A 13,319-nucleotide genomic window follows, 5' to 3' on the forward strand; every position below is an offset into this window, starting at 1 on the left:
CGAATGTATTGCAGTTAACAGCTAATTCTTTGTGTGGGTAATTTCCCATTTTATCAAACTAATACTGATTTTCAGTCTTACTTGACACCGTCTGATGTGCAGGAATTGTCTCATTTATTTGTGTAATTATCACGTCATAGAATTATTATCCTTCCTCTACTCTATCCAGCTATCTAGTCTGTGATTATACTTGTGGAAACCTTTTTTCTTGCGGTCTCCAAGAGCTCTTTCACAGACCTGCAGGGTACCCTCTAAATATTGGTTCCTGAACATCAGCACACTTGGCTTCCTCTGTGTGTTCCTGGAGTTGAGTCTCCTCCTGGAGTTGAATGCCATACTTTCTCCACTTCTGGCACAGTTACCTAGCAATCTCTGTGCACCATTCAAGGAAACTGGGATCCTGGCTGTATACCTATGCCAGGAGAAATCTCTCCATTTCCTCTTCCTTTCTCCTCCTCTTTGTCTCTCCCCACTATTTTTTCCCCCTCCACAATTTATTTAAATGCTCTAAGCTTTCACAAAACCCTGGAAAGTGGTAATCACCAAGGTATTAGCATCCATCTCAGAACGGAAGAGGAAGGAGTACAGATGACTAAGCTATAGTAAGCCTATTATCTCCATTTTAGGTAATTTCTTGAGTGTAAATTCAAATACAAGTAGGTTGTATTTATTTATTCAATGCTTGATTGATTGGTTTGCACTTTGAATATATTACTAGGCCTTTCCAGTTAATTTTCTTGGGCCAAAGCACTTTGCAAAGTGTCAGCTTAAACCACTTTTAGGTGTATGTGTGTGTGTGTGTGTGTGTGTGTGTGTGTTCTGATCTTATGTGAGAACTCTATGTATAAATAAATGTACAGACTATTGCATTCTTATCTCCTTTATTCTATTTCTGTAGTAAAAATATGAAATGTTTTATTTATATGTTTTTATTGTTGCTTAGTATTTTGAACACAGTTACTGTTGTTTGCTCTGAAGTATGCTCATCAGGAGAACAAGTTGTATTTATTGCCAAATAAAAAGGTCCCAGGGATATGGTCCTTGACTACTTCCTCTCTTCCATTCTCTGTCGTTCTACTCTACTATTTTCCCCACTGGTGCCCTGTTTTTGACAACACTGGCCTTGCTTTTCCTTAAGCAAATACATTTCTTCCCAATCCAAAAACTTTGCAACTGCTGTTCTTCTGGAAATGCTCTTCCCCTAGGCCTGCATGGCTTGCTACCTCCCTTGTTTGAGCTTCACCAGTGCTGTTCAAATCACACAATGAAATCCTCAACCCCCTCCATTTCCTCCTCCTCCTTAAAGGCACTTTAAGTCTCTACCCTCTTCTTACCTCTCCAGCCTAAATTTCCTACTTTACACACACACACACACACACACACACACACACACACACACAAACTGAGAAGAGATAATAACATCAGGGCTTTGCTTCTTAGAATTAGCTTGAGTCAGTTTCTGTGCCTGCAAATAAAATATAGTTAATAGTGAGTTGAGTTCTTTCAGGAGCTTCCTCTGTTTTTCTGTTGATACCTCTGTATTTTTTTCAGGCAATGACACTTTGTTTTGTTTACAAATGTATTGAATATCTGTCAAGATCACTATTTTGTTATTGCTCTTTGTGAATTCCTTGTCTACTTTGCTTGTTCTTTCAGGTAAAATTTATTGTTTTATTAATGTTGCCAAAACATTCTAAGTAAAATTACTATTTATAGAAATAAAATGTTTTTTACAAAAATATTTCTGCTGTCCATATTTTTACAAATAACATGGCATATATTTTTTTTTTTTTTCATAATCTTATTGTGTTTGCCACAAATTCTAAACACTGATGTGTAAATGGGTTTTCTTGTTCTTAGTACCATCAAAGGCAATGAGGATATGGCTTAATGAATTTCTATTTCTGTTTTTAGATTTTAAAGAGAATTGTTTTATTGGAAAGTTTACAATATCTGTTGAGACATTTCTATCTTTTTTCTATCTTTCTCCCTTCCTTTCCTTTTTTTCCTTTCTTCCCCTGACTCTCTTCCTCTTTCTTTCCTTCCCTTTCTTTCCCCAGGGTTTTGCTTGACTGGATCTTTCCTGAAACAAAAGTAGTTCCACTCAGATTTGAACATTATCGTTTCAGAACCACATTCCATTTCTCATTTCTAGTACTGGAATTAACCTCCTCTTCCCCTTATTAGATTGCCACAGTTGTATCAGTGTTTCTGATTTTGTTTTTCCAAGAAGCAGCTCTTGTTTTCTTATCCCAACAAGTTTTATTTTTGTTGTTTTCTATTTTTGTTTCAATTCATATATACCTTCTACTTTCCTTACGATTTTTTCCTTATAACCTTGTCTTTTAAAGGCTTTCTTTACAAATTTTAATGGAAATATATTTGATTTACAATGTTGTGTTTCAGATGTATACCACCGTGATTTAATTATACAGATACATATCTATTCTTTTTTAGGTTCTTTTCCAATATAGGTTATTACGTGATGCAGAGTCTTTCTTTCTTTATTTTTTTAAATAGATTGTTTAGGGCTTGACCTAACTTTATTTAACTAGCAAATTTTGTCTAAATCCCAAATATTTTTATGTATACATTTTTTAACTAATATTTCATTCTCTACAATTTTTTGGCAAGTTAATTCCAAAGATTTCACTCTTTGCAGGCTGAATGTTTTAATTTATAGTTTACTGAGAATTAAGTTTTCCTTGGAGCTCTGAGGGTATGTGTTTATATACACTGACATGTCTATATACACATCCTTTTCAGATTACTACTTTTTTTTTAGTATATATAAATGTATTTTAAAGCTATTTTCTGTTTGTATGGTAAAAACATGAAATGTTTTAATTCTAAAAATTTGTTTCCCCAAATGAATACAGTATAAAAAGTAAAGGTATAAAACTATTCCTTTGAGAATAATCCCTACTAACAGAACTTGGAAATGTTAAAAAATTATGCATAACACTTACTAAAAGTGGTAAGAAAAACTTTATTCAAAGTAAGAGTACTAGAGCTGGGTCTTATAATACGGGAGAGATTGAGCTTTAAGTCTGACTCCAGTAGGGACACAACTAGGATTTATAGCTATGGAACAGGATGGGTCCATGGGATTGCAAATAGAGACTAGGAGACTGCAATGAACAACAACAACAGAGTGGGTGTCAGTGAATGGAAACTTATTAAGAGGGCCATAAGGGTGAGGGTGGATTCTGGCTCAACTGAGAGGATCATTGCTGAGGCTAGGCAAGGCTGATAAGATATTGAGGCGAGTGATAAGGAATTTGATCTGATACTGAGGGTGGTCAGATCAAGGGTGAGGTATGTTTTCTAAACTGAACTAGCAGATTCTGGCTTAGATTGGACTAAATGGGCAGGCGCCCCGGGATAAATACATGGCCCAAAGTTGGCAGTGCATTAATGAACTACTGCTGCATAACAAATTACCCCAAACTAACAGCTTAGATTGGACTAAATGGGCAGGCGCCTGGGATAAAGACATGGCACAAAGTTGGCAGTGCATTAATGAACTACTGGTACATGACAAATTACCCAAACTAACAGCTTAAAACAATATTATCTCATACTGCTGCTGAAAGGAATCCAGGAGTAATTCAGTTGAGTGTTCTGGCTCAGGGTTTCATGAGATTGTCGTCATCTGAAGCCTTGACACGGGCTGGTGGATTTCCTTCCAAGATGGCTTACTCACATAGCTGTTGAAACCAGTTTCTTTGCTGGCTGTTGGGAGGAAGCCTCAGTTCTTTCCCATGGGCCCCTCTACTGGGTTACATGAGTGTTGTCAAGATACTACTAAGCTGGCTTCTAGAGTGATCCAAGAGGATGAGCAAGGAGGCTGCAGTGTCTTTTATGACCTAGTCTCAGACACTTCATTTTCATTTCTACAATATTCTAACATTAGAAGTGAGCCACTAAGTCCAGCCCACATGTGAAGGGGAGTATAAACATCCACCCTTGAAAGAAAGGACTTGTGGACATCCTTTAAAACCACGTGGTACACACATGGCCACAAAATTGTTTACATACTTGTATGTCCAAAATGCATTTTCCTGCCAATGCTTTCAAATAATTTATCCATTATAGCATTAACTTGTAGTTCAGGACCTTGTCATCTAAGTCAGTTTCAGATATGGATCAGGGTCTACTTGTGCAATATCTCAAGTGTTCAGTCGCTCAGTTGTTTTCTAATCTTTGCGACCCGATGGACTGCAGCACGCCAGGCTTCCCTGTCCACCATCAACTCCAGGAGCTTGCTCAAACTCAAGTCCATTGAGTTGGTGATGCCATCCAACCATCTCATCCTCTGCCGTCCCCTTCTCCTGCCTTCAATATTTCCCCCATTAGGCTCTTTTCCAATGGGTCAGTTCTTCACATCAGGTAGCCAAAGTATTGGAACTGCAGCTTCAGCATCAGTCCTTCCAATGAATATGCAGGACTGATTTACTTTAGGATTGCCTGGTTTCATCTCCTTGTAGTCCACTAGACTCTCAAGTCTTCTCCAACACATCAGATCAAATTATACAAGTGTAGTTCCTCTAGACCTGATGATCTGTAAACAAAAGAGATGAATTATTCTGCTCACTTTCACAGCCAACATACAGTGCTGGGTCAGGCATAGATAACCTTTATAGACACTCCTGTTCCAGAAAGGGGAGGGGAGTGGGAGTCAATAGTAGCAGTTCTGAAATCCCACGGGTTCTTTTTGGCAGTCCTTTGATTAGCATTTAAGGCCTGGAAACCTCCTAGGCTTCAGTCTCTGAATTTTTAATTCTGCCCTCTGACATGATTCCATTGCAGGAAAGGTGGGTAGTATATGGTTACAGTGAAACAGTCTCCCTAGCCTGCTTCCTGCTTGTCAAAGGTAGAAGTCCAGAGCTCTCTTATTTTGTACTATTGCTGGTCCTTTCAGTCCAAGCTGAACTTAAATATGTTATCTTAAAATCTTGGTATGTCTCCTGATAATCTTACTGGTTTTCATGGTAAAGCACTCCACCCGAAAGCCACAATCACACATGTTTTCATAAAAAGTCCTTCTCTGTCTTGGTTTTCTGCTGAGATAGCTGAGGGATAACACCCTGAAACTTGGTAGAAATCTTATTGTTTGACTGAAATGATCTCTGAGTGACACCCCTAAACTCTTTGGAGGGCATTGGCCTGCCTAAATAATGCCATGAAGCATCCCCTTCCAGCTTTCTGAGGCTTAACAAAGAATTTTACAGTCACACTCATCTTTAGACAACCTTTATTTAAAAAAAAATAATAAGAAGAATGACCTATACGTGATGTAAATGTTATATTTAGACCATCTTATATCAATGCCTTGTATATGACCTTGCTTCAGAGCCATTAATTTTCGCATCTTCTGTCATCTTAAAAGACTGGAAAATTTCCAAATCAGCAAGTTCTGTCTTATTTTTAAATAGTCTTTCTCATATTTATTTATTTATTCATTTAATTTCCCTTCATATTTTACTATAGGCAGCAAGAAACCAGGAAGCACTTTTGGCTGTTTGGCTGGAATTCTCCTTGGCTAGATATCTCAATAAATAAGATACAGTTTCTCCTTCCAGGTCATTAGGTACATTTTCTACTTTTCATAAACTGCAGGTGTAGTGGCCTTTCCTCTGCCCACTCTCCAGGCTCTTTCCCCTGCCTCTCTTTTCTGCCAGGCATCCAGGGTGCACCACTGTGATTCCACTTAGAACTTGTTTGCTCAGTGAGATAACGGGGATTGATTCCCTGGCTTCAGTCCTTCTGCTGGCCAGAGTCTATGTACCTTCCCCTAAGACCTTCATGTTTTCGCTATCCAACTTCCATCACCTGGCTAGATCAATTCCGACAGCTCATACTCACAAATGTACTGGCAGGGAACTCTATGTGCACACATGTGTGTGTACACAGTAACATCCCTGAGAGGAAACTTGCACATATGCAGAAATACAAGCTTTCTTCTCCAGGAACATGAATTTTGGTAAGCACCCAACTTTCTTTGTCCTCGTTGTTTTCTTTCACTTGCTCATTAATCATGTCACTTTGCACTTCTAACTCTGTGCTGCTACTGCTGGTAAGTCACTTCAGTCATGTCCAACTCTGTGTGACCCCATAGACGGCAGCCCACCAGGCTCCCCAGTTCCTGGGATTCTCCAGGCAAGAACACTAGAGTGGGTTGCCATTTCCTTCTCCAATGCATGAAAATGAAAATTGAAAGAGAAGTTGCTCAGTCGTGTCCGACTCTTCTCGACCCCAAGGACTTCAGCCTAACAGGCTCCTGCGTCCATGGGAATTCCCAGCCAAGAGTACTGGAGTTGGGTGCCATTGCCTTCTCCATCTAACTCTGTGACTTATCCTCAAAGGTTTCAAAATCTTGACATTTGCTTATGACAGGGATCGACCTGCAGCGCTCGCCATGAACAGCTGTATGACATGCGTGTGTGTTCTGCATTCTCCCATCACCTTGGACAGCTTCACAGTACCAGTCTCTACGTTGGCCTGATCCATTGCCTGTGCATTCCTTCAGGGGACCAGAAAACAAGGACCTCTGGGCTCAGCTGACTTGGAGAATCGCTTTCTCGGTGTGCACCTACCTAGGTCATTTCTTGTCAATGTTGTGGCCCTCTTGCTAGCTTACCACCCGCTATGGCCCACAACATTGTGAGTGAGGCTCTCTGTTCTTCCTATCAGTGTAGCTTTCTATGTGCACCTATATACCTGTGCCACCAAGTGCTATGTCCATATAGCAGAAAAAGGCCAAAGAGACGCCTGAGCCTCCAAGAGCCCCAAGAGACTGTGATAGGCCTGGGTCTGAGCCAATGTTGTGAAGAAGATGCTCATGGATACAGGGTCTCTTCCAATACAAAGAATGGAACCTGAGGCCATAAAGGTAAGGTGGCCTCGCTACACGTCTTCCCTTCTGTTTAACACTTCCCATGCACACGGAGTCCCCGAACAGATGATGCCCTGGAAAACCTTCCCTTTCTGGGACCACAGCTAATGCCTCCCTTGGGAAGAAAGAAGCTTTCTATCTCAAATGCACCAAGAGGGCTTGAAACACCCAAGCCACAGTGATTTGCTAAATGCCAAAACTCTCAGTTGCTCTCAGGCCCAGGTAGCACTCCCTACAGGCACGCATCTCTGATTGCCTACACAGCCCACGTGCCAAGGAAGCCAGTCCCCAGTTAGGCCCGGGGGCATCCAAGATGGTCACCTGGAAGGCAGCTTCCTTCTGAGTGTCACCGGGTGCAGATCCCCTACGACAAAATCAGAGCTTTTGCTCCAGCAAGACTTCCAGAATCCTCTCTCAGATGCAGACACACACTATTGCCTCTCAGGCCCCCAGAGTCAGAGGCAAGACCCCAGAGGAAAGAAGGAGTTCACGTCAGGACTTATAGTACACACCATGGTGTATCTTTGGTAGGACAGCTATTGCCTAGACCCTGGACCCTGAAAACCAGCAGGCCTCTAACTGCCCCCAGGGGCTTCCCTGTATCCCACTCTCCTGAGGTCCCTTGGGACATGCAATTAGCTCACCTTCCTTGCTCCCTCCCCGTTTCCTCCCTCACAGGCTCATCCGGGGAGAGGGTCAGACACTTACACCCCCTTTCGCTTTCCTTGCCTTTCTGCACTGCCAGGGAGGCAGGCTAGAAGTGCCTGTAGGCATGCCACACACACACCCTGTCTCTCCTAGGATGCCTGTGGTTTTGCAGGTACAGCTTACTTTAGCATGTCTCGCGTTTTGTGTCGCAGTTTGTGCCACTCTCAGGGAGGGAGTGTGCTGGCTGATGGGCTGCTCCTGGGCAGCACTGGCCCAGGACCTTCCCAGTTTTCCTTCTCACATGTGTGGAACAAGTCTCCAGTGCAGCAGGCAATCTATGCCCTTCTTCTTCAGGTATCTGCTCAACTCGGCAGGACCTTAGCCTCCTCGCCATCCTGGGTCTTGCCATAACCACGTCCACCATTTCAATAGGCCGGCCACGGCCCCCTAGACTGAAGGCCCCACAGGCAGGGGTTTCAAAGCCCCACCCCACCTGATTGGCCCTTTGTGAATCCTCAGACCATGCACCCCCTCTTCCTAGTCCAAACACACCCAACAACATAGTAGTAATGGTGAGTGTGTTTTGTAATTGGCCTAATTGCAGATATCTGGAGCCATGGTCTGGAGTTATCACTAGCCATCCTTTTCTTGTTCCCACCCTGGACAGGGTCACTGCAGAGATCCAGTGACAAACCACCTTCAGACTGGGGACGCTCCTGCCTCCTCTTATGGTTGCTCAGCACCTTGTCTCCTGTAGCCTTCATCTCTGCATCTGCTCTGGGCCACACACACACACACACACACACACACACACACACACACACACATACACAAACATATAAACACAGCCGACACAAGCACATGCATGTGTACACACACATGCTCAGCATGGGACACAAACACAAACAAGGTACACAGGTGTTTCAGAAGGTTAACACAACTGAGTCCTGCAATGTCGGAGATGGTGACAGTAGGCACCATGTCCTGCCCTTGGAGCTCCCTGTCCACCTTCCCCGAACTCTTCTGTATTTTCCCAAGGCAGCTTGAAGCTGCTTCCAGCGCAGCATGTGTGGTGGTGGTGAGATGCCGAGTGGTGAATGTGGAAATTCACAGAAGATCCCAAAGTCAGCACACAGGTGCACTGGGACCCTGGAGTAACAGGAGTAACAGTAACAGGAGCCAGGGGATGGCAGGACCCATGGAAGAATGATTCTGAAAAAAAAAAAAAAAAAAAAAACTTAATTCACCCTCCCTCTAATAGTATCACCTGGACTTTGTCACTGCAACCACAGCTGATTTGAGGTACACTTGCTTCACTCACGGACACACCGAATCCCCAAATCCGCAGTCTCAGGAGGTCACTTGCACATGCACCACCCAAATTCAGGCTCCAAAGCCAGCTTGCATGAGTCTGAGCATCCCCATTTGGGAAAGGACAGTGTCCTAGATACTACACGACTGTCCCTTCAGGGCCCACCTCCACACCTCCTCTCCACATATGTTTCTGTCACTTATGCTCATGGAAGAACCTTCCTCCCCAGGGTACTACTTCAGGGGATCATCCCACACATCTTTGCTGATGATCTGCTGGCAAAATGAGTAAGGTGAGCCAGCAACCAAGAATTCCATAATCAATCGTTAACTGTGCAGGTCTCAAACCACCACACCTCAGCAATCCTGTTCGATTCTAGGCAGTTTTGGCCTGACAACCAGCTCAGAAAATTAAGGCTCCTAGTGTACAGCCTGTGGCTGGGTGCTCCCCATTCGAAGCCCCAGAATCAGTCGACAGGAGTGGAATGATGTGCCCTATACCCTGCAGAAGACAGGGGAGATGGGTGCGGATCCCACACCCTTGCATACCCACACTCTTCACCCTGGGAGCCATGTTTTACCAACGATGTCAAGGTAACTATACTTAGTGATCACTGTGCTCAAGAAGTAGGGTTGGTCCTGAATGGAGAAGATCACCTTGCAGGGGGAACATGGATGGCTCTGCAACTGCACCTGCCAGGGTAGGGAGGAGGGAAAAGTTTTCTGCACCTCCTCCTCCTCCTGAGCAGCGGACTCCAAGGGCAGCAGAAAGGATAAAGCTATGGCCCACAAGCAAGGGATGCCCTGGATGATGGCGCTCCTCCGAGCCAAGTCAGGCTTCCTCCTCTGATGGTTCTTGCGCATGAACTGAAAGTAGGCCCTGCAGTTTTTCTCATGCTCAGACCTCAGTTCCACCTTCATGGCGGCCAGTTCCTGCAGTGCATCTTGCCCCAGAAGCTCAGTTGATCTCCTGGGCCTTTCCTGGCCCTGCTCCTCCATCATCTTCTCTTCAGCTCCTGGGAGGACCCCTATTGCTGCTCTTCATCTGCCACAACCTCCACCTCCTCCATGATGTCTTCTGCAGGCAGCTGGAACCCCCGCCCGATCCCTGCCGCATCTCCGTCCACCAGGGGCTCACTGTCGTCCACTGCCTCCAACCTGAAGAGGGTGGTCTCTTTGCCTGGCATTACAACTAGTGGCTCCAAGGTCCCAGCCGCGCAAAGCATCAGGATGGCAGGCCACAGGCCCCAGCACCCTGAGCACCAGGGCTTACAACTAAGATGGTCTGGGGTCCCAGGACACTCCTGCATTCCTCTGACCGCCTCCCACACTCCTCTTGGCCCTGGTCGCAAGCCCAGGCTGGGGCAGATACGAAGGGATGGGTCATAATAGCACAACAAGTGGTGCACAAATGTGGCTCAGGCTGCAGTAATCCTGTGGGACCCACTAGCTCTTTGGGGGCAGGGAGTGAGGGGGATGGTAGGGAGATGGGAGCTCGTGTGTGTGGGGTGGCCTTAGGCTGAAGAATGGGTTGGAAGACAGCACAGGACATGGTGGACAGGCTCTGGGGATATCAGCCAAATAGGCGGGGCCCTAGGCGGTGAGCCACTCTCGAGCTGCTGGCCAAAAATTAGTGCAAAGCCTGAGAGCGTGGTGGGTGGCACCCTTACGGACACATCCCTAGACCAGATGGCATCTTCGACGGTTCCTGGTCTGCAGCCCACCCACGTGGCATATTCTGCTCCAGGGAGGTAGTGGGTTTTGCATCTGCTGCTAGCCCAGGCACAGTCATTGACCAGGCTCTGGAAATTCCAACCACAGGTTCCTGCTCCACAGTCCAAACAGCAAACTCCTGTGTCCCTCGGGCCCGTCAATAACTGGGAACTCTCCCTGAGTATCAAAGGATAAGCAGGGGCACCACGTGCCTGGATACTTTAATCCATGGGATAGAGAACCTGTTCCTGTCTGGATGCTAGGGAAGTAGGGAAAAACCCCACTGTTTGCTACAGTTGATCTCCACTGTTCAGGGACACCAGAGCCTTAGGGTACAGAGCTTAATCTGTGTCTCTTTATCTCTGCTTCTGGCATAGCACTATTTTGGGCAATCCTTCTATGTGTGTACCAAGGGCTGGTGTCTGTGTGTCTCCATCTCTCCACGTGGCGCTGTTGCTGTCTGGCACACTCTGGATACCAGTGCTCATATGAGAAGCTTATCCATGGCGTGAAGGCAAGCCCTTCTCCTCCTTAGTGAGTTGCACCAATGGGAGATCCGATTTTAGTCCACGCGTTCAGATAGTTCTTTCTCAAACTTGAAAGCTAACAGTGGGTGGTCACTGCTGAACTGCAGAAGGGGCCTGGCGACCCTCCTTCCATTGCTGGACAGATATGAATGCTGCACAGGCCTGAAGTGGCTTGGCCACACTTTGCACAGATGGAGAAATGAGGCATGCTCTCCTGGCATAAGGGAACTCCCTGAACATTACTCGAATACCTGCCAGGGAGACAGTAAGGACAGCTCCCCTATGACTTCCACGACCCACCGGTGCCAGAGACATGCACGTCTGCCCATGTACGCTATTGAGGCCCTTTCAACGTGTGCCAGGGTCCAGCCCCAGCACCATCCAGGGATACCCTCAGGAAAAACGGTGCCAGCAAGAGAAAAGTAAAGGAGAGAAAAAGAGGCTGATATTCCCTGGTTTACGCAGAAAGCCAATGAAGCCCCTGACACGGGACTTGCTCTGTTCACAGAGGCCACAGGCGCCCTCTGAATGGAGCGAAGATGCAAAGTGCCTTCTCGATTGGGTTTTAGAAGCCCTGGCAAAAAAAGTGAACTCAGAGAGCCTCTGGGCTCAAGTGAATCTGCCTGAGAAAAAGAGAGAAATAGAAAGAAACAATGTCACCGGGAGACCCAGCTTAGGTGAAACGGGTCTGCAGCTTTATTTTCAAAAGGGGCTTTTATACCCTGAGTTACACATTTCCAGGAGTGAAAGATACAAAGTCATGCAGAATCAGCTCAACACTCCATCAGTTTTACCTTTATCGAAACCAGGACATTTTCTGCATAACTTTCCCCCAAAAAGGGTCTTATGTTATGTACATTATCTTCTGGCCCTGTGACCTGTTAACATTTTGTGACTCTTTCTTGATAAAGGTTGGTCAACCTGAAAACCTGCTTTCCCTTTATCTTTCCAGTCTGCAGTCCCCCTCAGGAAACAGAGTTACATTCTCATGGAGCAAAGGTGCAGTGGATTACAACAAAGAAAGTACTTATTAACTCAAGAGTCTTATGTTGCTAATACCAAGTCTACTGCTTGTTTTTCTTGCATACCAACTATACTAGCTAATGCACTTACAGGTGCACATTGGGTAAAGGACAAGGAAACTCGATAGCAAACATTGCCTCAACAATGCAGTGTTATTCTAATAAAGCTTTTCTTTTTTATCACTCGATGGTTATGCTTGGGGTGTTGTGAACAATCATGTGCATTAGTTACAAGAGTGTGGATAAAACTGCCAAGCAAGCTAAAATAGTAACAGAGGGGTTAGATTTAAAATGTTCCTTTCAATCCCAGGAGACTTATTAACTAGAGCCCTAAGTTGGTTTTCTTCAGAGAAAGGTGGTTGGAGAGAACCCCCTGTTAATGTCAAAAGAATTGGTGAAAGGCATAATATAGTAAACAGTAGAGAGACAGATTTTGGTTTTGGAGCAGATGCTCGAGCAGGTCCAGGGAATCCCTTGACTTCTGATCCGCCTTTGCCTGTCAGGTCTTCTCCTGGCTCCTGGCATCTTTCCTTTTTTTATTTTTTTAAAACAGCCAGATGTAATTCAGTCACGAGCTTCTGAGTGCTCTGTCCAAGAGTTCTGACAATACAAGGAAGAATAATTATGAGAAGCAGAATTAGAGTGGCCACGGCAGCGTAGCTAAAAATAGTAGACAGAATGTTTTTTTCCTGAAATAAGGTTCAAAAATATAAGAAAAAAGGTCATTTGCTGCTCCTGAGGTGGAAAAATCCAATGGGAATGTTCCATGGTCTTTATCTGAGTGTGAAGTTTGCCTAAATCTAAACTAATGCTGGAGCTATTCCATACCCCCGAAATATGATTTCTAATTTTCTCCCAGTTATAATCTGTCTCGTTTACTTTCATGGGTGTTACACAAATCCACCAGTAGTCGGCATGACAGGACAGTGACAGGTTTACTTTTAATGCCTGTAATTCAGTCCCAATATGCATTACTGCTTCCTCCAGGGCATCTACCTCCATTTCTAGTTTCCTATCTATAACTTCCTGCCAAAGCTAAAGAGCCATTTTTAGACATGAACGTGAACGAGAACGTGACCGTGAAGTCACACAGTCGTGTCCGACTCTTTGCGACCCCATGGACTGTAGCCTACCGGGCTCCTCTGTCCATGGGATTTTCCAGGCAATTTTAGACATAGTATTAACATATTGAGCAGTATG

At 44.8% G+C, this 13,319-nt stretch overlaps 1 pseudogene; it reads right to left on the reverse strand.

Annotated features, from left to right (window-relative positions):
• Positions 1-6,390: 6,390 nt before the first annotated feature.
• Positions 6,391-10,244, reverse strand: LOC138986922 (testis-specific Y-encoded protein 1-like; annotated as a pseudogene).
• Positions 10,245-13,319: the final 3,075 nt, after the last annotated feature.

This window comes from Bos mutus, unplaced genomic scaffold (genome assembly GCF_027580195.1).
Source record: "Bos mutus isolate GX-2022 unplaced genomic scaffold, NWIPB_WYAK_1.1 CTG260, whole genome shotgun sequence".
NCBI classification, from domain to species: Eukaryota; Metazoa; Chordata; class Mammalia; order Artiodactyla; family Bovidae; genus Bos; species Bos mutus.